Genomic DNA, 22575 nt, shown 5'->3' with positions numbered 1-22575 from the left:
ATGCATGGTATAAAAGTTAAATGCATGCATGCAATCCATGTGGCAATGCTGTTTCCACCTCACAGCATTACCCTGAGCATCAGAGGAGGTCTCAACAGAACGTGCTTTGCACAAGGTGAACTCTTAAGCCTTTGCACTGACTACTTTTATTAGTTTCACTTGGTGCATGCCACATGCACAGTACATACTCAATCCAGCCTTGCTGAATGGGCTTCAATTGGTAGAGTTTTCTGGGCCTTGTGTGAGAGGAGGTAACAACTCCAAGGAGATCTGGATGCACAATTCTTTTTCTTTTTTTTTTTTTTTTGAGATGGAGTCTCAACTCTGCCACCCAGGCTGAAGTGCAGTGGCACGATCTCAACTCACTGAAACCTCCGCCTCCTGGGTTCAAGTGATTCTCCTGCCTCTGCCTCCCAAGAAGCTGGGACTACAGGCGTGCGTCACCACACCCGGCTAATTATTATATATTTTTGGTAGAGACAGAGTTTCACCATGTTGGCAAGGATGGTCTTAAACTCCTGACCTCAAGTGATCCACTCACCTCAGCCTCCCAAAGTGCTGGGATTACAGGCACGAGCCACCGTGCCCGGCTTCGATGCACAGTTCTTGTCTGAACTTCCAGGCATCCTCCTTCTGCCACCTGCTTCAATAGCTGCCACCTTTCTAATGCTTTCTACAGCCCTTGGCCCCAACTGCAGAGAGCACAGGATCAATTGTGCTGGGAGATCACCCTCTGGGGCTCAGCTCCAGCTCCTGCGCTTGACTCTGATCCCATCACTTTACCTCTTTGGAGTCTCAGTTTCCCTGCCAGTAAAACAGTTCCTATTCCTACAGATCTGTACAAGATTATGGGGCTCCTGCTGACTGTAAGCCCCATATCAAACTTAGAAACTGGCACCCCAGGGGTTCAGATGCAGCCTACAGCCTGAATCCATTTGGCTGACATGTTTTTCCTTATATATTTGAATTACATTTTCCAGTTTTTTAAAAATTGAGGTGAAATCGACATAATATAAAATTAAGCATTTTATTTATTACCTTTTTTTTTTTTTTCTCCCAATAGAGACAGGCTCTTGCTATGTTTCCCAGGCTGGTCTTGAACTGGCCTCAAGTGATCCTCCTGACTCAGCCTCCCAAAGTTCTGGGATAACAGGCATAAGCCACTGCACCTGGCAAAAATTAAGCATTGTTTGTTTTTGTTTTGTTTTTCTTTTTTTTTTTTTTAAGACCAACTCTCACTCTGTCACCCAGGCTGGAGTGTAGTGACGCGATCTTGGCTCACTGCAACCTCCGCCTCCTGGGTTCAAGAGATTTTCCTGCCTCAGCCTCCTGAGTAGCTGGGATTACAGGCATGTACCACCATGCCTGGCTAATTTTTGTATTTTTAGTAGAGATGGGGTTTCACCATGTTGGCCAGGCTGGTCTCAAACTCCTGACCTCAAGTGATCCTTCTGCCTCGGCCTCCCAAAGTTCTGGGATAACAAGCATGAGCCACTGTGCCTGGCAAAAATTCAGCATTTTAAAGTGAACAATTCAGTGGCATTTAGAATATTCACAATCTTGTGTAACCATCGCCTCTATCTGGTTCCAAAACACTTTCACTACTCCAAAAGGAAACCCGTTACCCAGCACTTATTCACTCCCATACCCTCATCCCTCCAACCCCTGGCAACCCTCTTGTCAGCTGTCCGTCTATGGATTTGCCTATTCTGGACATTTCGTATAAATGGAATCATACAATGTATGACTTTTAGTGTCTGGCTTCATTCACTTGGCATAACCTTTTCAAGATTCAGTTACATTGTAGCATACATGATGACAGACATTTGGGTTGTTTCCACCTCCTGGTGATCATGAACAGTGCTGCTAGGAACATGCATGTAGATGTACTTGTCTTCATGTAGAGTACCTGCTTTCAATTCTTTTGGGCATATACCTAGGAGTGGAATTGCTGGGTTATATGATAAGGCTATGTTTAACTTCTTGAGGAACCTCCAAACTTTTCCACAGTGAGTGGGTCACCTTACTTTCCTACCAGCAATGTACAAGGGTTCCAACTGCTCCACTTCCTCATCAAAATTTCATATTTTCCATTCTATTTTATTATAGCCATCCTAGTGCGTGTGATGTGGTACCTCATTGTCGTTCAGTTAGATTTTACTATGTCAAATAAAAAGATTTCCAATAAAAATCCAGTTTCACAGTTTCTCTTGGAAAAGGAAGTATCTGTCAACATCGGGACCACATTCGGCCGGAGGCATCCTCTGAAGCTACCAGGCAGCAGCCCTCCCATGGAGCTGGGACATCCCTTTCCTGTCCTCTCCAAGCCCTACCCCTCTAATGTCTCCCCCATGGCTGAGTTGGCTACCACTTCTCATCACACGCCGCTATTGTTTTTCTTAAAGAAGAAGCCAGCCCCCGTGTCTCCATCAAAAGGGAGGAAAAGAAATACAGACTTGGGGGGGGGGCCCTGGGTTTCTTAAATATAGAAAGGCCCATCATTATTTGTGGAAGTGTTTAGTATGCGCCTGGGTCATTCGCTCATTTCCGCCACCTGGTCCCTGTGGGCGTCTGAGTGGGTGACACACACACAGCCAGCCCTGTCCCCACTCCTTCCTCAGCGGGGCCATGCGGACCGTACCCTTCTCCTTCTCCCCAGGCGGATGCACTTGGACCAGCCTGGGCTCTCCTGGGGGCTTATTAACCATCCATTCCTTCTGCTCGGCCCTGTCTGCTTAATTCTTGACTTGCACAGCTCCAATTCCCCTCCAGGTCTGGGCTTAGGGCGGTTTTCTCCGCACTCTTTCTTGAAGCTCAGCGTGGATCAAGAGGCCCTGCTGCGCATGCTCACAGGACCTGGACTCCGCCCAGCCCTGGGCGCCACTGTCACTCATTAATCCCTTTCCTGATTCCTCCCCTCTTTGCAAAATTTGGACCCCGGGTGGGCGCCTTCGTAGAATCACACTTCTCAGTTTATGCCACACATTCACTATTTGTCTGTTCAAGGCCCTCCTTGTGCCTTCTTGTATTATTTTTCGCCTGCGTCTGCTGTTAGCATTTCTCACTGCCTCCCACAGGCAGTGACTCCAGTATCTTCAAAATAAATCCTTCCAACCCACTTTCCAATGCTTATGAAACATATATAGTCTTGCTCTGTGAGTGTATATTTTAAATTTATGTCCATGGTATTGTGTCATCAATCTCAGTCTAGTTCCTACTTTTTTCATTTCACACTGTATTTTTAAGCTCTATCCATGATGATGTATGCAAATTCAGGGTATTGTGTATTATTTCATCATCTGCATGTTTCAAATCTGGCTGACTCATTTCCTCCAGTCATAGACATGTAGGTCACCTTGGGCTCCTTGCTGGGACAAACTTGGCCACCACCAACATTCTCACACATGTCCTCTTATGATCCTATTCAGGAGTTTCCCCAGGATACACACCCGGGAGAGGGGTTGCCATGTCACAGATTGTTATGGGTTGGATTGTGTCCCCTGCCAAAGATATGTTGACGTCCGAATTCCCAACACCTCAGAATGTGACTTTGTTGGGAAACAGGGTCATTGCAGATATAATTAGTTAAGAGGAGGTCATACTGGAGTAGAGTGGGCCCTTGATCCAATATGACTGGTGTCTTTCCAAGAAGAGGGAAAACAATGAGCGGACAGAGGCACACAGGGAGAAAGGCCATGTGGTGATGGAAGCAGAGAGTGAAGAGACGCAGCTACAAGCCAAGGAACACCAAGAATTTATGGCCACCATTGGAAGCTAGGAAGAGGCAAGGAAGGATTCTACCCAGGGACTTAGAGACAGCATGGCCCTTCTGGCCTGTATCTTAGGTCTGCATCTTTAAATTTCTCTGAACATCTGCAACTTAGAACTTTCTCTCAGTGATAAGTACTGGTAATGTGATTCATGTTCATATACAAACTATATTCACCCATTCATCTATGCATTCATCCATCCTTCTGTTCATCCATCCAGCCATCCTTCCATTTTCATCCATCCATCTATCATGCATCATTTTATCCATCCATCCATCCATTCATCTGTCCATCTATCCACCCATCCATCTGTTCATCCATCCATCTATCCATCCATCTATTCATCCAATCAGCCATCCCTCTATCATAACCATCTGTCTATCATCCACCCACTTACCCATCCATCATCCATCCATCTATCCCTCTGTCTATCCATCCATCTATTAATCTGTTAATCCATCCATTCATCTGTTCATCTATCCATCCATCCACTAATTCTACAAGTTCTTACTGAGTACCTGCTCGGTGCTGGAGCAGAACAAGATAAACAGGTCTTTGTCTTCATGGAACTTATCACTGGTAGGGAAGACAGACATTAAACTTAGTTAGGAGTTATGAGTAGGAATTAGTTATAGCCCATCACTGTGGCTCACTTTGAGGCCAGCCTCCATCAGTTTGCTAAGAAAGGGGCATACCAATATCCACTCCATAGAAGAGATGAACAATTATACAAGAGAATAATGTATAGAATGCCTAGAATGCCTCAAGACTCCCCCCAGAGGAAAAACAAAACAAAACAAAACAAAAACAAAAGTAATTGCATAAATCCATCCATTTTTGCCATTATTAAAAAATATCCCACACGTTAGTAACTCAGGCAGCAAAAACAAAGGAAACGGCTCCACTTTGCATTTACCTGGTTCCAGTCTTTCTGGGAGACTAAAAGATGTAGAGGCTTCTCTCATTTATCCTAGAACATGGCTATGAAGTAGTGAAGGTGGATCATGACAGATGAGGCAGCAAAGAAGCCGAGAGGTCACGCCACCTCCCAAGGTCATGCAGCTAGATCGAGAAAGAGGCGAGGGTGGAAAATGGGCTTCATGTCTCTTGGTCCACTGCAAAACACATGATAGCCAGACCAGGGAGGAATCGCTTTTCTCCATAATTGGAAATACCACCGAGAGCTAATTTCTCCCCAGTAGATCCACAGGGCAGAGAAGAGCACTTGACCTAGAGTCTTGTTAGGAGGGTGGTCTGTCATGCAGACTGCGAAACAATCAACCAGCCATCATATTTCCATTTCTCTTGGGCCGTTTCTGTCTGGAGAGAGAGAGAGAGAGCCCCAGTCAAAGCTGGGAGAGCCAGCGTGCAACGCATCCACTCAGGGCTGTTAATAATTGGGTTTTACGGATGCCCAGATTCACAGGCTATAGCTTAGTGCCTCTCCATCGATTTAACTATCATTTCAGGTCCATAGCTCACAGCTAGAAACCAACCTACATAAAACCCCACATTAGGACGCTTCCCTTCTTGTTTAGGACACTGCTTTCCATTAGGAAAACCAAACTACTTAGCGGAGAGCTTGATGGATGAGGCTGACGTTATAATCTCACTGAACAGGGCTGTCCTATTAGTGGGAGACACCCCAGTACACACATAAGATTTGGTAGACGAGATCTGTTGAACATTGAGGGGAGCCGGGAAGACAGAGTGCAGGTGGGCAAGCTGTGAATGAGCCAACTCTATCCTCAGAAGTCCCTAGAGGATTGTGTGTCAGAGACCTCTTCCTGATTTAATTTCAGAGTCCAAACAATGAAAATTAGTGACTGAAAAAGTATTTATTGAGTGCCTACTACATCTGTCTAGATCCTGGCTTAGCCAGTGGAGAAATTTACAAGGGGTGTAAATGACAATCCCTGCCCTCGTGGAACTTTCAATCTATTTAAGAAGGTAAATAAATAGATACAGATGATAGATTATACATAGAGGATAGAGAATAGATAGATAGGTAGGCATGCAGGTAGGAAGATAGGTAGATTAGAGGATTAGAGAGAGAGAGAGAAATAACCAATTGTCATAGCAGGTGGTGCTGATTTCCAACTAAATGATACCAAAATTAAACATGATACAGCAGATTTAGCAGATAGGTGGCCCTTTCCCTTCTCTCACCAATGCTGGATATCCCTAATTATTTATGGCATTCATTATGGGTCGAATTGTGTCTTCCCCACTACCCCCACCCCCTGTCCCATCAAAAGATAAGTTAAAATCCTAACCCCTGGTACCTATGAATGTGGTTTTTCCAATGTAATCAAGTGAAGATGAGGTCATGAGGATGGACCTTAATCCAATGGCTGGTGTCCTTATAAGGAGAGGGAGATGTTTTAAATTTTATTATTATTTTTATATTATTGAGACAGAGTTTTGTGGCCCAGGCTGGAGTGCAGTGGAGCAATCTTGGCTCACTGCAACCTCTGCCCCATGGGTTCAAGCGATTCTCTTGCCTCAGTCTCCCAAGTAGCTGGGATTATAGGCACTCGCCACCCCACCCGGCTAATTTTTTGTATTTTTAGTACAGATGGGGTTTCACCATGTTGGCCAGGCTGGTCTCGAACTCCTGACCTCAAGTGATCTGCCTGCCTCGCCCTCCCAAAGTGCTGGGATTACAGGCATGAGCCACTGTGCCCAGCTGGAGAGGGAGATTTGAATACAGACACACACACAGAGGATAAGGCCATGTGAGGACACAGACACAGAGGGAAGACAGCTGTGTAAAGATGGAACCACAGGTTGGAGTGATGCAGACACAAACCAAGGAACTCGAGATAAAACATATTTTCTAGCCTTGGTCTAAGTTCAGAAGGTGGTCAAGTGAGGCTTCCTGGTAAGATGGGCTGAGCTAGACGTTGAAAGGTAGATTGGATTCTGATGGGGGAGCATGGGTACCCAGTAAGGCAGTATTTTGAGACAGGTCAATTGTTATCCATTTCCGTCTTCCGTCCAGGGACCTCTTAGCTGATCTAGCAGCACCAGTTCATGGACATTGGTGAGGTCACCTAAGGGCAGGTGTGTAGACATCTGCTTTGTAGACACGCAACAGAGCACACACATGGAGCGCGCGCACACACACACGCATACACACAGTGTATATCTATTCTAGGCATGCTCATTAGCAACTAACTTTAATCATCCTTAGCGCTTGCATCTCAAATACCAAATACTTTGGTGTGTGCTGTCTATGAACACACACCAAAAATAGTTCTGGGTAGATGAATGCCTGAGCCAAGAGGCTGGCTGATTGCAATTTGAGTCGAGTGAGTGAAGTCACTGCCTCCCGGATCCCTTCAGTGCCGCCAAGGCAGGAATCTTAACACAGGATATCAATAACTAACTAACCTGAACCGCCCCCAACCAGCCACATGCAGCTGACCGCTCTGGGTGGGAGAACGGATGCTCTGTCTCCAGTCCTTGGACAGGATGTGTCTGCCTGAGAGTCAGACCCTGTGGCTGAAATCTGCTGCTTAGCTCAGAGACACGGTCAGACCACCAGGGATGCGGCAGTTCTTGCAGTTAGGTATTCTGTGGTTGTAAATGAAAGAGTGGCGTGAGTGTCAGTGAAAAGGAGAAGTTGACAGGCCCCTTTGCCATCTGCCTGTCTTTCCTTCCTCATTCCCAGGTACCTGATGCTGGCTGCTGACTCGATATATTCAGCATGACAAGGAGTAAAGGAAAAAAAAAAAAAAAGAAAGAATTACAGGAATGTTCAACCCTCTCCCCACCCACCATCCACAAGTAGAAGGACCCAGTGTCATTTTGTAGCGGGATAAATGCACCCCCACAAATATATCCATGTACACCCATCCTTCCTCAGAATCTGTGAATAAGAACTTATTTGGGAAAATGGTCTTTGCAGATGTAATTAAGTTACGGTTCTCGAAATGAGATCATCCCAGATTATCTGGGTGGGCCTTAACTCCAACGCGACAAGTGTCTTTGGAAGAGACACAGACAAGAGAGGCCAGGGGAAGGCCACGTGGAGACAGAGGCAGGGACTAGGGCGACGCAGCCACGACCCAAGGAATGCTAAAAGCCACAGAGGCTGGAGGAGGCGAGGAACTGAATCTCAGGGAGAGCCTTTGGAGGGGGCGTGGCCCCGCCGCTACCTTGATTTTGGACTTCTGGCCTCCAGAACTGTGGGGACATCGATTTCTGTGGTTTTAAGCCCCCAAGTTTGTGATGATTTCTTATGGCACCCCTGGGAAATGAATACACTTTCCTTGCTGCATGGATGGAAAAGTGGGCTAAGTGAAAAAAAAATATTGGAGAAGCCAACAGAATTTGAAGAATATTAATAACAGTAACAACAATGGATTACATGTATTGAGTGCTTACCATGTGCCAAGTACCTGCCCAAGTTAGACAGTGACAGGACTAAATTTAAACTCAGCAAGTTGTGCCCCGAAGCCCGTGTGCTTAACCAGCCTCCCTGCACTCCCAGGAAAGAATGGAAGTTATATTTGGAAGGGGAAGAGAGAAGTGAGATCTGAAGGAGAGTTTGAAGGAATTTAATAGAGATTTTGGAGCCAACTGCCATGGAGGTGAGATCTAAACATTCAAAAGTTTTGCTTGACTTTATATAAATTGGAAATTTTTTTTGGTGTTCCCAGAGAAATGTAAAGATTTCAATTGCTCTCCAGTTTATATACTTTTTTTTTTTTTTTTTTTTTTTGAGACAGAGTCTTGCTCTGTCTCCCAGGCTGGAGTGCTGGAGTGCAGTGGCACCATCTTGGCTCACTGCAACCTCTGCCTCCCAGGTTCAAGCAATTCTCCTGCCTCAGCCTCCCTAGTAGCTGGGATTACAGGCGCACGCCACCACACCTGGCTAATTTTTGTATTTTTAGTAGAGACGAGGTTTCACCTTGTTGGCCAGGCTGGTGCTTGAACTCCTGACCTCAAGTGATCTGCCCACCTTCGCCTCCCAAAGTGCTGGGATTGCAGGCATGAGCCACCCCACCTGGGCCCCCCAAAAATTATTTTATTTTATTTTTGACATAACGCAGTGCTGAGACTGGAGCACGGGGTACCTGAGTTTTATGCGGGTTCCTTTTTCACTCATTTGACCTTCATCCATTGAGCTCTGGCTTATCTGCCAAAATCTGTGCTCAGGGCTGGGCAGAATGGTAGATGACTGAGAACCAGACCCTGCCTTAGGGTCAGGGATGGTCTCAGCTCAGGAGGGCTGGAGACGCATACAAAGGGCCTGGAGTTTGGGCATCATTCCGTGGGCAGTGGGAATTGTTATGCAGGAGGAGAAAGCTGGAGAGGTGGAGTACAGGCTCCATATCTGCCCCCAACCCCCCGCCCCCACACTGCTTTCCAAATCCCCTCTGGTCTTTGGCAGCCTGTTAGCTACATGGATAAACCTATCCTGGCTAGACTGCTGAGTAATATCACCCCTTTCTGATAATACAGTCAGATCAATTTTTTTTCTCTAGGCTATCTTGTGTATGTATGGGGGAGTTTGGGAATGGGGCATGGAGTGAGCTTGGTTGACTTTCCTCACATCTTATCACCTCGATGGCCCCTGCGATATCCAATTGTTGGGTTAATCCTGGCTTTCAGAAAATATTCTCCTTGACTATATGGACAAAACTAGATTCAATTCAGTTTTGAGACTACAGGGGAGCCTCAATGGCATGGTCGTGTGACTCGATAAACTCCTGGGGTGGCCAGTGCAGTGGCTCATGCCTGTATTCCTAGCACTTTGAGAGGTCTGGGGAGCTGATCGCTTGAGGCCAGGAGTTGGAGAGCAGCCTGTGCAATGTGGCGAAACCATGTCTCTACCAAAAATACAAAAATTAGTTGGGCATGATGGTGCATGCCTGTAGTCTCAGCTACTCGGGAGGCTGAGGTGAGAGGACTGCTTGAACCTGGGAGGCACAGACTGCAGTGAGCAGAGATCGAGTCACTGGACTCCAGTGGTGTGATTTCTGCCTCAAAAAAAAAAAAAAAAAAAAAAAAAAAAGCTTCTAGGGAGAACAGACAATGGTCAGAAATTATCCTTGGAAATCCTTAGAAAGACACTAAGTTGGGAGCTGGTCAATTTCTCCCCATCAGTCCAGGGAAGCCTGGTTTTCTCCAGCATCAGAAGAGGTTGCCAATTGTCCAGCTGAGGACCAGCTGAAGTCGGTCGGCTTTTAGAGGTCGTAGGATACGAAAACAACAGATATTTAAATACTAGACTCATGCTTGAGGCTGAGAGGCCCTTGGGAGCAGAGATTACTGGGTGGATCCGAGATCTACACCAGGAGAAGAAGGCGAGGCTTTGCTTGTCACTTGCATTTGTTAATTCTATATTTTCTCTTATTATTATATTATTATTATTATCATCTGCCGAGTCCCTATCATTGAATTTGCATAACAGAATTGCATAACTTATAGGACCACACTATCATGCAAATTTTTCCTGAAAGTACTTGCCTTTAAATATGACAGTTACCTCTTCCTGACTACAGAAGCTGGGTTTAGGAAAATCAGAGCAATTTCAGTCTCTGATCCTTTCTCAGAGTAAACTTCGGCCAGCTTCACTGTCCACGTGGCTCTACTGAGGGATTACAATCTCCCAGCCAAGTTGGGTCTTGTCCACAGTGATCTTGGAGCCAGTTTTCTGAATAAATCACAAAACTGTTCCACAGTTGCTGTGTTTACTCAAAAACTCATCTTCTATTGCTATGCAAACGTAATAGTTGTGGATATACTTTATATTTGGCAGTACTTTTTATTGTGTGGTGTTTCACAAAGTGTGCTCTGGGGAACACTAGGGAGGTAGGATGCTCTGTGGAAAAATAGTGTCCTGGGCTGAAGAAGTTTGGAAACCACCTGTTCTTGGATGAACATTCACACATCAACTGACCCTAAAGTAGAGACATCTGGGTAACTTGGTTTAATGCAGCATTGGCCAAATTTGTTTGCCCATAAAATCCTCCTCCTTGGTGTACTTTGGGAGCCAGAAACATGGGGAGAAGGAAGCAAAAGGTGGCCAGGTCCTCTCCAGTTTCCTCAGGCTGTGCGTCAAACCTGAGTTAGGAGATGGGGACTAGGTGGCTGTTTTAAAGTAAACTGGCAGCTGGACATGGTGGCTCACACCTGTAATCCCAGTACTTTGGGAGGCTGAGGTGGGTAGATCACTTGAAGCCAGGAGTTCAAGACCAGCCTGGCCAACATGGCAAAACATCGGCTTTACTAAAAATACAAAAATTAGCGGGCATGGTGGCACTTGCCTGTAGTCCCAGCTACTCAGGTGGCTGAGGCAGCAGAACCACTTGAACCCAGGAGGCAGAGGTTGCAGTGAGCTGAGATCACGCCACAGCACTCCAGCCGGGGCGACAGAGCCAGACTCTCTGGCTTGGCCTTTTCAATATTGGGAAGTGGCCAGAAAGTTACAGGATCTGTTCATGATGCCACAAAGGACTGGGAAAAGGAGATTGGCAAGAATGTCATTGACAATTGTCTTGAGAGAAGAACCCTTTTATGTGTGTGTCCAGGGTGTTGAAATATACAATAAGCCAGTTACAAAGACTACCAGGCACCTCTTCTCTGTAAAGCCCCATCCAGGGGGTTGAAAACTGTCCCCTAAAATTCATATCCACTCAGAATCTCAGAATGTCATCTTATTAGGAAATAGGGTTTTTGCAGATGTAATTAGGCCAGGTTCAAGATGACATCATCCTGAATGAGGACAGGCCTTAAATCCAGTGGCAAGTGTCCTACGAGGGACAGAAAAGGACACACAAAAATGCATGAGGCAGGTCATGTGAAGACAGAGCAGAGACTGGAGGTATGCAGCCACCAACCAAAGAATTCTAGGGGCCAGCTGGGTGCGGTGGCTCATGCCTGTAATCCCAGCACTTTGGGAGGCCGAGGCGGGCAGGTCACTTGAGATTGGGATTTCAAGACCAGCCTGGCCAACATGGCGAAATCCTGTCTCCACTAAAAATACAAAAATTAGCTGGGTGTAGTGGCACATGCCTGTAGTCCCAACTACTCAAGAGGCTGAGGCAGGAGAATCAATTGAATCTGGGAAGCAGAAGTCGCAGTGAGCTGAGATTGCGCCACTGCACTCCAGCCTTGGCAACAGAGTGAGACTCTGTCTCAAAAAATAAATAATAATATAATTCTAGGAGCCACTAGAAGCTGGAAAAGGCAAGGAGGGATTGTCCCCTAGAGCCTTCAGAAGGAGCTTGGCCCTGCCTGCACCTTGATTTCAGACTTCCAGCCTCCAGAACCATGAGAAAATAAATTTCTGTTGTTTTAACCCCCGAAGTTTGTGTGATTATTTACAACAGCCCTAGAAGACTAATACAACCCCCATGCTAGTGTTGCCAATGGGTGAGACAGGATTCCCCATGCAGACTAAAACTGTGAATTATGCAGACTGCATCCCTATCGGTGAAGGTATAATGGATACATGTGAACCTGAGACGTGCTAATTTTTGCACCAGGGTGGATAATTAGTAAGAGGCTGTATGGCAGTCTCGAGGGCTCAGATGCAGCATGGAACTAGTGAGAGAGATTGCAGAGCACAGGTGAGGTTTTAGGGACACTGGATTTGTCTTTGGGTGATGGAATACAGGAAGGGCAGGTGAAGCCATTAACTGCTAGAGGGATATCAACTAGAAAAGATGTGAAGGCTGAGAGCAGTCTCTCAGGGAGACTAGTCTTGGCAGACCCGAGAAAGAGTGACTTGATAAAGAGACACTGCTGGAAGGAATCCAAGAAGGACAGAGCCACTGGGCCAGGATTGCCACGCACTGCCACTGCCCAGGCTGGACCTCAGGGGCTCAGGAAGCCGTTTTGCGATGAATCACCCCTGCCCCGGGGCCACTTTCCACTGGAGGTGATTCTTAGTTACTTCTCATACTGTCGTTTAACTTTCCTGGAGTTCAAGTCCTGCACTGTATGAACTTTTATGAACCTTTTTTTTTTTTTCCAAGACAGGGTCTCGCTCTGTCGCCCAGGCTGGAATGCAGTGGCATGATCTCAGCTCACTGCGACCTCTGCCTCCTGGGTTCAAGCAATTCTCCTGCCTCAGCTTCCCGAGTAGCTAAGACTACACACCACCACATCTGGCTAATTTTTGCATTTTTAGTAGAGACAGGGTCTCACTATGTTGGCCAGACTGGTCTCGAACTCCTGGCCTCAGGTGATCGACCCACCTCGGCCTCCCAAAGTGCTGGGATTACAGACATGAACCACCGTGCCCGGCCTAATCTTTCATGAACGTTTGACTACTGGCTCCACCTCTCTTTGCCTCTGTTCTCCAATCTATGAAATGGGGATAATAATATTTGCCTCTTAGAACCCTGAGAAGATGACATAACACCTGGAAGGTGGTTCACCCAGTTTCTGGCACACAACAAATATTTACTTTGTTAGCTGCTAATATATTGACCGCTAGTGGGTGTATGACCTGTAGTTTTACCTACCAGCTTTTGTGTTTCGAAGGGCTTGCTATGTGCCTGGCATGGTTCTAACACTTTACACATGGTTGTATTTATTTATTTAAAATATTATTTTTTAGAGATGGGGTCTTGCCCTATTAAGCCCAGGCTGGAGTGAAGTGGCATGATCATAGCTTACTGCAGCCTCAAATTCCTGGGTTCAAGTGATCCTCTCACTTTAGCCTCCCGAGTAGCTGGGACCACAGGTGTGTGCCACCACACGCAGTTAATGTTTTAAACTTTTTGTAGAGATGGGGTCTTGCTATGTTGCCCAGGCTGGTCTTGAATTCCTGGCCTCAAGCCATCCTCCCACTTTGACCTCTCAAAGTGCTGGGATCACAGGTGGCAGCCACTCTGCCAGGCCACTCATGTTCTTAATTCCCATAACCACTACAGGAGGAAGGAATATTAAGTCTTATCATTTTACAAATAAAGAAACTGAGGTTCAGGGAGGACAGGACACTTGCCCAGAGTCACACAGATGGCAAAGTCAGGATTTGAACTCAAGTCCGACCACTCCCTGAGCCCAGCCTTTTTACGATTGCATCTGATAGTTCACAGGATGATTTTTATGACCTACAAAGATGAAATTTGTCCTTCTAATAGTTATGTAGGTATTGTATTGTGTATTATAAAAATATTGGCTTCCCGTTTACTGTAGTGATGTAGAATTTCCTTTTAAAGTAAACTTATTTGGGCCAGGCATGGTAGCTCATGCCTGTAATCCCTGTACTTTGGGAGGCCGAGGCAGGTGGATCACTTGAGGTCAGGAGTTTGAGACCAGCCTGGCCAACATGGAGGAATCCCATCTCTACTAAAAATACAAAAATTAGTCAGGCATGGTGGCACACACTTGTAATCCCAGCTGCTTGGGAGGCTGAGGTAGGAGGATTGCTTGAACCCAGGAGGTGGAGGTTGTGGTGAGCCAAAATCATGCCACTGCACTCCAGCCTGGAAGACAGAGCAAGACTCCATCTTAAAAACTAAACTAAACTAAACTTACTTAACTAATCACAATAGCCAAAAGATGGAAATGCTCAAATGTCCATCAGTGAATGGGTGGGTGGGTAAACAAGTTGTGTTTATCCACACAATGGAATATTATTCAGTCATGAAAAGGAATGAAGCACTGATTCATGCTACAACATGGATGGACCTTAAAGATATTATGCTAAGTAAAATAAGTCAGAACCACAAGGATACTGTAGGATTCCACTTACATGAAACATCCAGAATAGATAAATCCACAGAAACAGAAAGCAGGTTGATGGTTACCAGGGGTTGTCGAGGAGAAGGGAATGGGGCGTGACTACTTAAAGGTTATGGAGTTTCATTTTGATGTAATGAAAATGTCTTGGAGTTAGATAAAGCTGATGGTCACATAACGCTATAAAGTACTAAATGCCACCGAATTCACTTTATTTTTACTTTTTTCTTCAGATGAACATCATGATCTAAGAATTCACTTTCAAATGGTTAATTTTATGGTATGTCAACTTCACCTCAATAATTAAAAAAAATAAGTTTGAAAAAGGAAGTGAATTTGTTTAAAGAAAAATATGAAGTAAATAATAGCACAGAGGGAGTGCAGGTATGGCAAAAACCACCAAGGTGATACTTAGAAAATACGGCACTGTATTATCCACTAAGCGCTCAAGGCAACTCTTAAAGGGCCAAGGCAGCGTCTTGCTCTCCTTTGTTGCTATTTTTTCCCCTCTGCAGCCAGCTCAGTGCTTAAGAAAAACTTGTTGAGTTCAGCTCAGCCCAGCTCAGCCTGGCTTTGTTAATTGAGTTAAGGCGAGCTGAGTCGTACTGAATGCACCAGCTGGCTGGCCTGGAGGAGATCCAAGTTGAAGATGTTAAGAATCACACTAATTCAATAAGCGGCTGCGGGGTAGTCTAAGTAATGAGACTGTGTGCCTTTCCTTACCCGACTTACCTGTGTTCAGTTGGCACCTTAGGAGCCATGTCCACTTGGTAATATGATAGTTTTCTCCCCGTAATCCCCTGTGTGTGTTTGCTGAAAACGCCAGGCAAGAGGGGGAAGTCAAAGAAAAATGCAGGCTCAGCTGGAAGCCCCGGGGAAGTGGAAGGAAGGGCCTGAAGGAAGCAGAGGACTTTCTGTCTGTCCATGCATAGGTGCTGGCAACAACCTACATCTTCCTCGTCCAAAGCTTTCCTGGTGCATCTAAGCGTAGCAATGTACCGTAGCATCTAGTTCATTCTCTTGACTCTGATTGCCTGGGTTTGAACCTGGCTGATGGACCTCAGACAAATTCATTCACCTTTCTGCACCTTCGTTTATTTGCAGCTATAAAATGAAAATAATACTGCTACCTATGGTATTGGGTTGTTGGGAAGATTCAATGAAATGATACATGTCAAGCACTTAGCACACAGTTCCAGGAATGCTGGAAGTGCTCAGAAAGGTTACCTATGAGGATTAGCACTGATCAGTGCAGCAGAAAGCTGTGTTTGAAATGCATTGCAGGGCCTGGTACACAGACACCAGCTTTCCAGACACTCAGAGGACAGAACAGTGGTTTGTAAACATCCTCCTAAACGGAAGCATGACATGGCTTGCTCATGTAAGTTCTCTTGGAATGGTGATGTAAGCTCCCAGGACCAGGAGGGAATAACAGGAATTGGGCTGTTTTTCTCCATTCTGGCAGGATCCTACCTACAGGGAGTCCCCAGAGGCTGCCTGCCCTGGGGGCACAGAACCCAGAGACTAGAAAAAAACTGTGCAAAGGTATCCTCTTCCTTCTCTTTTCTGGGAAGCTGCTCCACTTACATGTTAAGTTCTGCATCCTTGGCCAATAAATCAGAAGCCCACAAATCTTGACCCCATCTGCGAGGCTGCGGGTGCAAAGGGCAAGAGATGGGAATCGGGAGGTGTGGTTTCTCAGATCCACTTGGCACTCATTTGACGTGTTGTCAGTTTCCTGCCTCTTTCTGAGCTATTGTTCCTTAATTTAGGGTAAGTAGACATAGATTCCAGAAAAATTGCTGATTTGAAAGTTTAAAAAATCTGGGGTGTCCTTTGTTTAAATAAAAGTGTACAAGGAAACTGAATCTACAAAGAGACACAAGAATTGCTGGATGGTTGAAATAGAGGAGGGGAATCCCATAGCCACAGGTCACCCAGCCACCTGCTCTCTTCCACTGGCTTCCTCCTTCCCGCACATTTTGACAACTACTGACTAGAGTGAATTCCTGCAGCAGGGGCGGGGCTGGAGGCACAGGGCAGGATAGAGCATGGAGGAGGGAGGTGGTCCCGGTGGTGGTCTCTAGCAGCATGAAGATGCAGAGGAGCTGCTGTATGGGTCTGCCTGCCCATTAGTGACAGTGTGACACGGGAGTTTAGGACATCAGGTCTTTTTGTCGATTCCTCCTTCTGGTAAGAGCACCCCAGTTTTCTTTGGGGGAACCACTCACTCTTACTGTGTCCAGGTGGTCTGGCCAGGCTTCAGCAGTGACTGGAACCTGGGCACTTAGATCAGTCCATCCCTGTTGCCAGAGTCACTGCTTCAGCAATGGGCAGCTGAATCTATCAGAGCACACTAAACCTAACCCTGGGACTTTTATGGAGGCAACCAGGAAAAAGGCTGGATTTGACTCTGGAAAGATGTAAAACAGGTGAAGTGAGCCAATCTAAACATGAAAGCAATACAGGGAAAAGCAAAGCCAAAAAGCTAGAGAGAGGGAAATTCCTAAAGACTTAACTGAGGGCCTGGATCCAGCCATGCCTGAAGCTTATCCAGACCTTGCTTCTCAAATAATACAATGTACATTTTCCATCCGGTTTAAGTTCATCTAAGTCAGGATTTTGTCACTTTGCAACTGAAACCTCATGACCAATACACATGGGCAGTTTATTTAACCTCTTTCAGTTTCCATTTTCTCATTTACCAAGTGTCTCTAAAAATCTATATAAAGCTTACCTTCAAGCAGATCTGTACATATACACACATATATCACAGCAGCAATAAGATATTATCAATAGTGGTAACTATTTTGCATATGTGTTAGTGTTAAAGAAGGCAAAACAAGGATTGGTTAATATCAGTTCACTTTCTTTTCTAAATGAGAATGGAGGGGGAGTAAAAGTTAAATAAATGTCCATTACCAACGGGAATGGAGGAAACAGGAGGAGGCCACGTGCTGACCAGAAAATGGGGAGGGGTCTGATGGAGGCTGAGGTTCCCACAGTTCTGCAGATGGAAGCTGAGCCCGAGGGAAACCCCTCAGCCCCTATCAGCCCCCAGGTCCTTGAGGCCTGGGAAAACCAGAGGGACAACTGAGATAGATCTGTCTTAGGAGCAGAAGGTTCAGAGGCCCAGACCCTATAAATGTGGGTCATGCCCCAAAGAAGCCATTGCAGCTCATGGCCAACTTGATGCATGGGGCCAGATCTTCCCTGGACAGACAAACTGGCCTTTTGTGGCCGAGAGAGCTGTTCCCGGGGATTGCCATCTTGGAAGGCCATTGTGGTCTGCTCAGGAACCCTTGAAATCGAAACCCCTGCGCTCTCCTTGTCACAGCCGTCGCACATAAATACCACCAGGGGGGATTTCCCATGGAATTTTTTGCAACCACTCAAATGTTTCATTTCCCATTGTTTGCCAGTCCCTCTCAGAGCCTCAACTGTCAAAGCAGCAGCAAACACAGGCTGCTTTTCCCCCAGGATCCCATGGCGCTCGCTCTTGCGTCCCCTCCATGTTGGGAAGCTGGCATTGGCAGGATATCATCAGCTCAGGCCCGGGAATAAGGTCTGTTAGTCAACTAGTGAAGCAAGTCAGCGAAGGGAATACCCGGCCCTGCCCAGCCCATGCTTGCTGGGGAGGCACAGTTCTGTGCAGTCACCCTCGTTATAATTATCATCATGGTGACGAATAATTGCATTTATACAAAGAAATTCCTTCCACACATCTGAAGCACTTGACCAAAAAATACACAATGCAGCATTAATGTTTCACTTTTAGAATATGAACTTGGCCGGGTGCAGTGGCTCACCTGGGTGCAGTGATTAAATGCCTGTAATCCCAGCACTTTGGGAGGCTGAAGTGGGCAGATCACTTGAAGCCAGGAGTTCGAGACCAGTCTGACCAACATGGCGAAAGCCCATCCCTACTAAAAATACAAAAATTAGCCCGGGTGTGCTGGCTCTTGCCCAGCTACTTGGGAGGCTGAGGCATGAGTCAGAATCGCTTGAACCCCAGAGGCAGAGGTTGCAGTGAGTCAAGATCGTGCCACTGCATTCCAGCCTGGGCAACAGAATGAGACTCTGTCTCAAAAAAAAAAAAAATAAATAAACTTGAATCACTTTTTTTCTTGACCCCAGGAGCTTTAATGGAATTCCAAGTTGTAGTCCATACATCAGTGCTGAGAAAAGATGATCCATGTCAACTGATTGATTGACGGATTGAAAAGCATTTGTTTTGAGGCAGGCACCGCACTGTGCATTTTGGGGACCCAAATATGAAAAAGACATAGCTGCCTGTGCATAGGAGCCAAATGGTCTAGAGAGAGGCAGAGATTACAAACCAACATGGGATGCCAGAGTGACTGGGAGTTTATTCGGGGGATATTGATCTGAAGGGTGAATAGGAGTCTCCAGGCAGGCACATGGGTGGCCCATCACCAGTTCACGTGATCTGAGTACATGTAGATGAATGACCCCAGGCAAGGCCGGGTGGATGTGGCACAGCCTGACCCTGTGGAGATGAGGAATAGTACGATATCCTTTAAATATCCATTCACTAGGGCCCACCCACTGCACCACAGATGTTGCCCTAGAATGGAGTTTAGCCATGTAGTCATTCACTCATTCATCCATTAAAGCCACAGATGTTTACCGAGCACTCACGATGTGCCAAGGAAGACTAGGTGCTGGGGAGGCAAAGGTGATCAAGATCAATCTGGTATCTTTCCTTTTGGAGCTTCCATACTGGTGGAGCAGAGGGCCATTAAACAAATACACGTGTCAAATAATAAAGAAATATATAGTACAGGCTGGGCACGGTGGCTCAAGCCTGTAATCCCAGCACTTTGGGAGGCTGAGGTGGGTGGATCAGTTGAGGTCAGGAGTTCGAGACCAGCCTGGCCAACACGGTGAAACCCTGTCTCTACTAAAATTATAAAAATTAGCCAGGCATGGTGGTACGTGCCTGTAATCCCAGCTACTTGAGATGCTGAGGCAGGAGAATTGCTTGAACCCAGGAGGTGGAGGTTGCAGTGAGCCAAGATCGTGCCACTGTACTCCATCCTGGGCAATAGAGCAAGACTCCATCTCAAAAAAAAAAAAAAGGGAACTATACAATACAATAAAAGACAACCTAATACACATAAAAGCATCTGCCTGCCCCTCAGTTTCTGAGCTCCCACTTGACACCAAGTGTTGTGGGGGCACAAATTTGGGTCAACATTTTGTGTAGCAGAACTCTGGGGACCAACCAGAACTCCTGAAAACAGGATGCCACTCAGCAGTGACAGCCTCACTTTCCCATTTACTGGGCTTTTTTTTTTTTTTAACATCTCTGGACACCTTGGATCCTGCCAGCAAGCCTAGGGAGGCAGTTTAGGAGTTATTTTCTTTACTTCTCAGGGGAGGAATCCGAGGCTTGGAGAGGAGGAGGGATTGACCGGCCTGGGGTCACACAGCTAGAAAGGCCAAGATTGCTATGTGGTTTTTTTTTTTTTTTTTTTTTTTTTTTTTTTTTTTTTTTTTTTTTTTTTTTTACAAAGAAAGAACAGCGGAGCAAGGTGGCCATTTTATTTTTTCAAAGCCACACTACCTGCTGCTACACAGGACATAAAAGTGCAAAATTCCACCAGGAAGGGAAACAAAACAGTCTTGAGACAGCCATGTCTCAGAGGTGAAGATTGGAGGAGATTTTAATATAGGGTGTGAATTCCAATTCACATCTCTTCCAACGGGACCTCTTTCCGAAGTCCCGGGAACTAACATTCATCAACACCTCTGACATCCCAGAGATCGCAACATTCCTGCCAAGGGCTATTACTCCCATTTCCCAGATGAAGAGATTGAGTCCCTGCAGCACGCAATTAGACAGTAGCATAACCAGAATTTGAATTCTGATCCACCCCGATTCTGGGACCTGTGGAGCTCCAGGTACCGAGAGCTGGCTCCCGGCTGGGGCCTTGGAGTCTGGGTAGCTGGATGCTGGGAGAGGCTGCGGAGGTAAGGGCCCAGGGGCTGAGGTTGCAGCGGCTGCCCGGGAATGCGGCCCTTGCACGCCCACTTTTTAACACAGTGCCATCCCTGACAGACACCCTTGTCCTTTTCCTGTGCTGCCCTTCGTAACACCATAAATAAAGCCTTAGAGTAACGTGACCTGAGCCAGGCAGTAAATGATGGCACTGTCAGTTGTACACGACTGTTGAAACAAACACAGACTGTAATCATCGTGCTGTACGGGGAGAAAGACATTTGGCAAATGAGATTCCATTTTCACATTGGTTTGTGCTGAGCATATAAATTTCCTGCGGGCCGGCCAGCGTTGGGGATGTGTAATTGATTGCCTGCATTATAATAAACAAGCTGTGACAGGTGATCATTCATCATATTCCGCTGAACGTTCCAGCACACCAGAAAACGGAGGAAGAGAGGGAACGCGCGAGCAAGGGGAGAGGAGAGGAGGAACCTGGGGGAGGGGAGGGGGTCGGAAAGACCGAGTATTCCCGACAGACAGAAAAACCAGGGGAGGGGCGGGGGAGGGAATCCGCTGAGCGGGCGGGGGAAAGTGAAAGCAATTACTATAATTCTTTCGATTATCTAATTTGTTCTTTCTGGCCTTCGTTATATGAACCTCCCCCCCTCACCCCACTCCAACATAGAAGGACCCCACGGGGACTTGGGAAGGCACAGAGAACGCTCCCTCCACGATCGAGGGAAGGAAGGGGGGAGGCAGGTGGGGGAGGGGCCGCGTCTAGTTGTAACCGGAGTAGATACATTCGGGAAAACCTGGGGGGAGAAGGAGGAGGAGGAGGGGAGGTGCGTGTGCAGGACTTAGCTTTGCTCTTGCACTGAGATGCCTCCAGTCGGATGGATAGGAACCAGCCTCTTTAAATACATTTTTTTAAAGGGTGTCTGAAAAACAAGTGAAAAGTTCCTTTTATTGGAGGAAAAGGACAGCATCCAAGTTGGCATCAGATGTGGTTCCACAAGCCTGTCATATGGTGCTCTCATTCCTCCCCCTCGCTCCCCCCGCCCCGCCCCAGCTCCCACCTCCCCACCCCCACCGCAGCCCCAGCCTCTCTGTCTCTCTCTCTGTGCCCTTGGCCCGGGGCTGGGGGTCGAACAGGAACTGCTGGGAAGCACCCTCCTCTCCAGGAGCTCCCACCTAGACAGACAGAAGGCGGAGGTACACTGGCATATGAAGGACAGAAAGACAAATGCAGAGCTCTCGAGCCAGCACACGCATTAAATAAGTACTTACATTATGCAAAAGCCAAGGGCCTCAACAAGGGGGTGAATGAAGAAGGGGGACAAGGAGGGCTGCGTCCCAAACTAGTTTCCCCAGTTCTCACCCTGCCAATTTCCAGCCCCCGCCTCCCTATCCCGCAAGCGTCCTCCCATTCCCTCCCTGGTACCAAGCGCTTAGCGCAGGTGGGAGCCTCGGACCCAGAAGGCTGGGAGCTGAGGAGGCGTGGCTTGCGCTAACATCGGGGGCGGGGCCTGGGTGGGGCTTAGTCGGGGCGGGGCCCACGCCGGAGGGGGCGGGGCGAACACAGAAGAAAGAGCCTTAGGGGCTACTTTGCCACTCGTCGCACGCTGCTTCCCAGAGTCTTCTGCTATTTCATCGCAGCCTTAACAACTGGAATCTGTCGCCTTCGAGATGTTCCTAAAGTCACTGCTTTGGGAGAATCTGTTCAAGGGACCTGCTTTCCAAAAGCAATGACATCAGCCTAGCAACGTGATCTGTGTTGTCCTTGAAGGATTAACAACTCATTTGGGTCTCCCAAGAGCCCTAGGAGGTAGCCAGGGCAGGTGCTGTTGTCCCCGTCTCACAACGACCTATGAAGTGCATGTTGGGGCCTTGATTTTACAGGGGAAGGAACAGAGGCACAAAGAAACGAAGTTACTCTCTCGGGATCTGGCAATGAAAAAGTCAAAATTTGAAGCCAGGGGTCTTCTGACCTGTTCTTCAGCATCCCTATGAGAACATGTACTTTCTCCCTCCAACACTCTCCTCCCATCCATAAGTGCATACAGGTGCTGAATAGGAGGGGCAGAGTTGAGTCTATTTTGAATGATTGTGCATCCAGATCGTCACTAAGCC

General features: G+C 46.9%; 2 long non-coding RNA genes across 2 annotated transcripts; both read right to left on the bottom strand.

Moving 5' to 3' along the window:
- Window positions 1-1034: 1034 nt before the first annotated feature.
- Window positions 1035-7792, bottom strand: LOC129136685 (uncharacterized). The gene is made up of 3 exons (XR_008538576.2): window positions 7167-7792; window positions 4687-5090; window positions 1035-1169 (listed from the first exon to the last, which is right to left on the bottom strand). It is a non-coding gene; the product is annotated as an uncharacterized LOC129136685 (long non-coding RNA).
- Window positions 7793-18822: 11030 nt separating this feature from the next.
- Window positions 18823-21951, bottom strand: LOC134807515 (uncharacterized). Its single transcript, XR_010148163.1, has 2 exons — window positions 21733-21951; window positions 18823-21383 (listed from the first exon to the last, which is right to left on the bottom strand). It is a non-coding gene; the product is annotated as an uncharacterized LOC134807515 (long non-coding RNA).
- Window positions 21952-22575: the final 624 nt, after the last annotated feature.

Source organism: Pan troglodytes, chromosome 10, assembly GCF_028858775.2.
Source record: "Pan troglodytes isolate AG18354 chromosome 10, NHGRI_mPanTro3-v2.0_pri, whole genome shotgun sequence".
NCBI classification, from domain to species: Eukaryota; Metazoa; Chordata; class Mammalia; order Primates; family Hominidae; genus Pan; species Pan troglodytes.
Note: the sequence above shows the minus strand (reverse complement) of the source record. Positions and strands in the feature narration are given on the sequence as shown.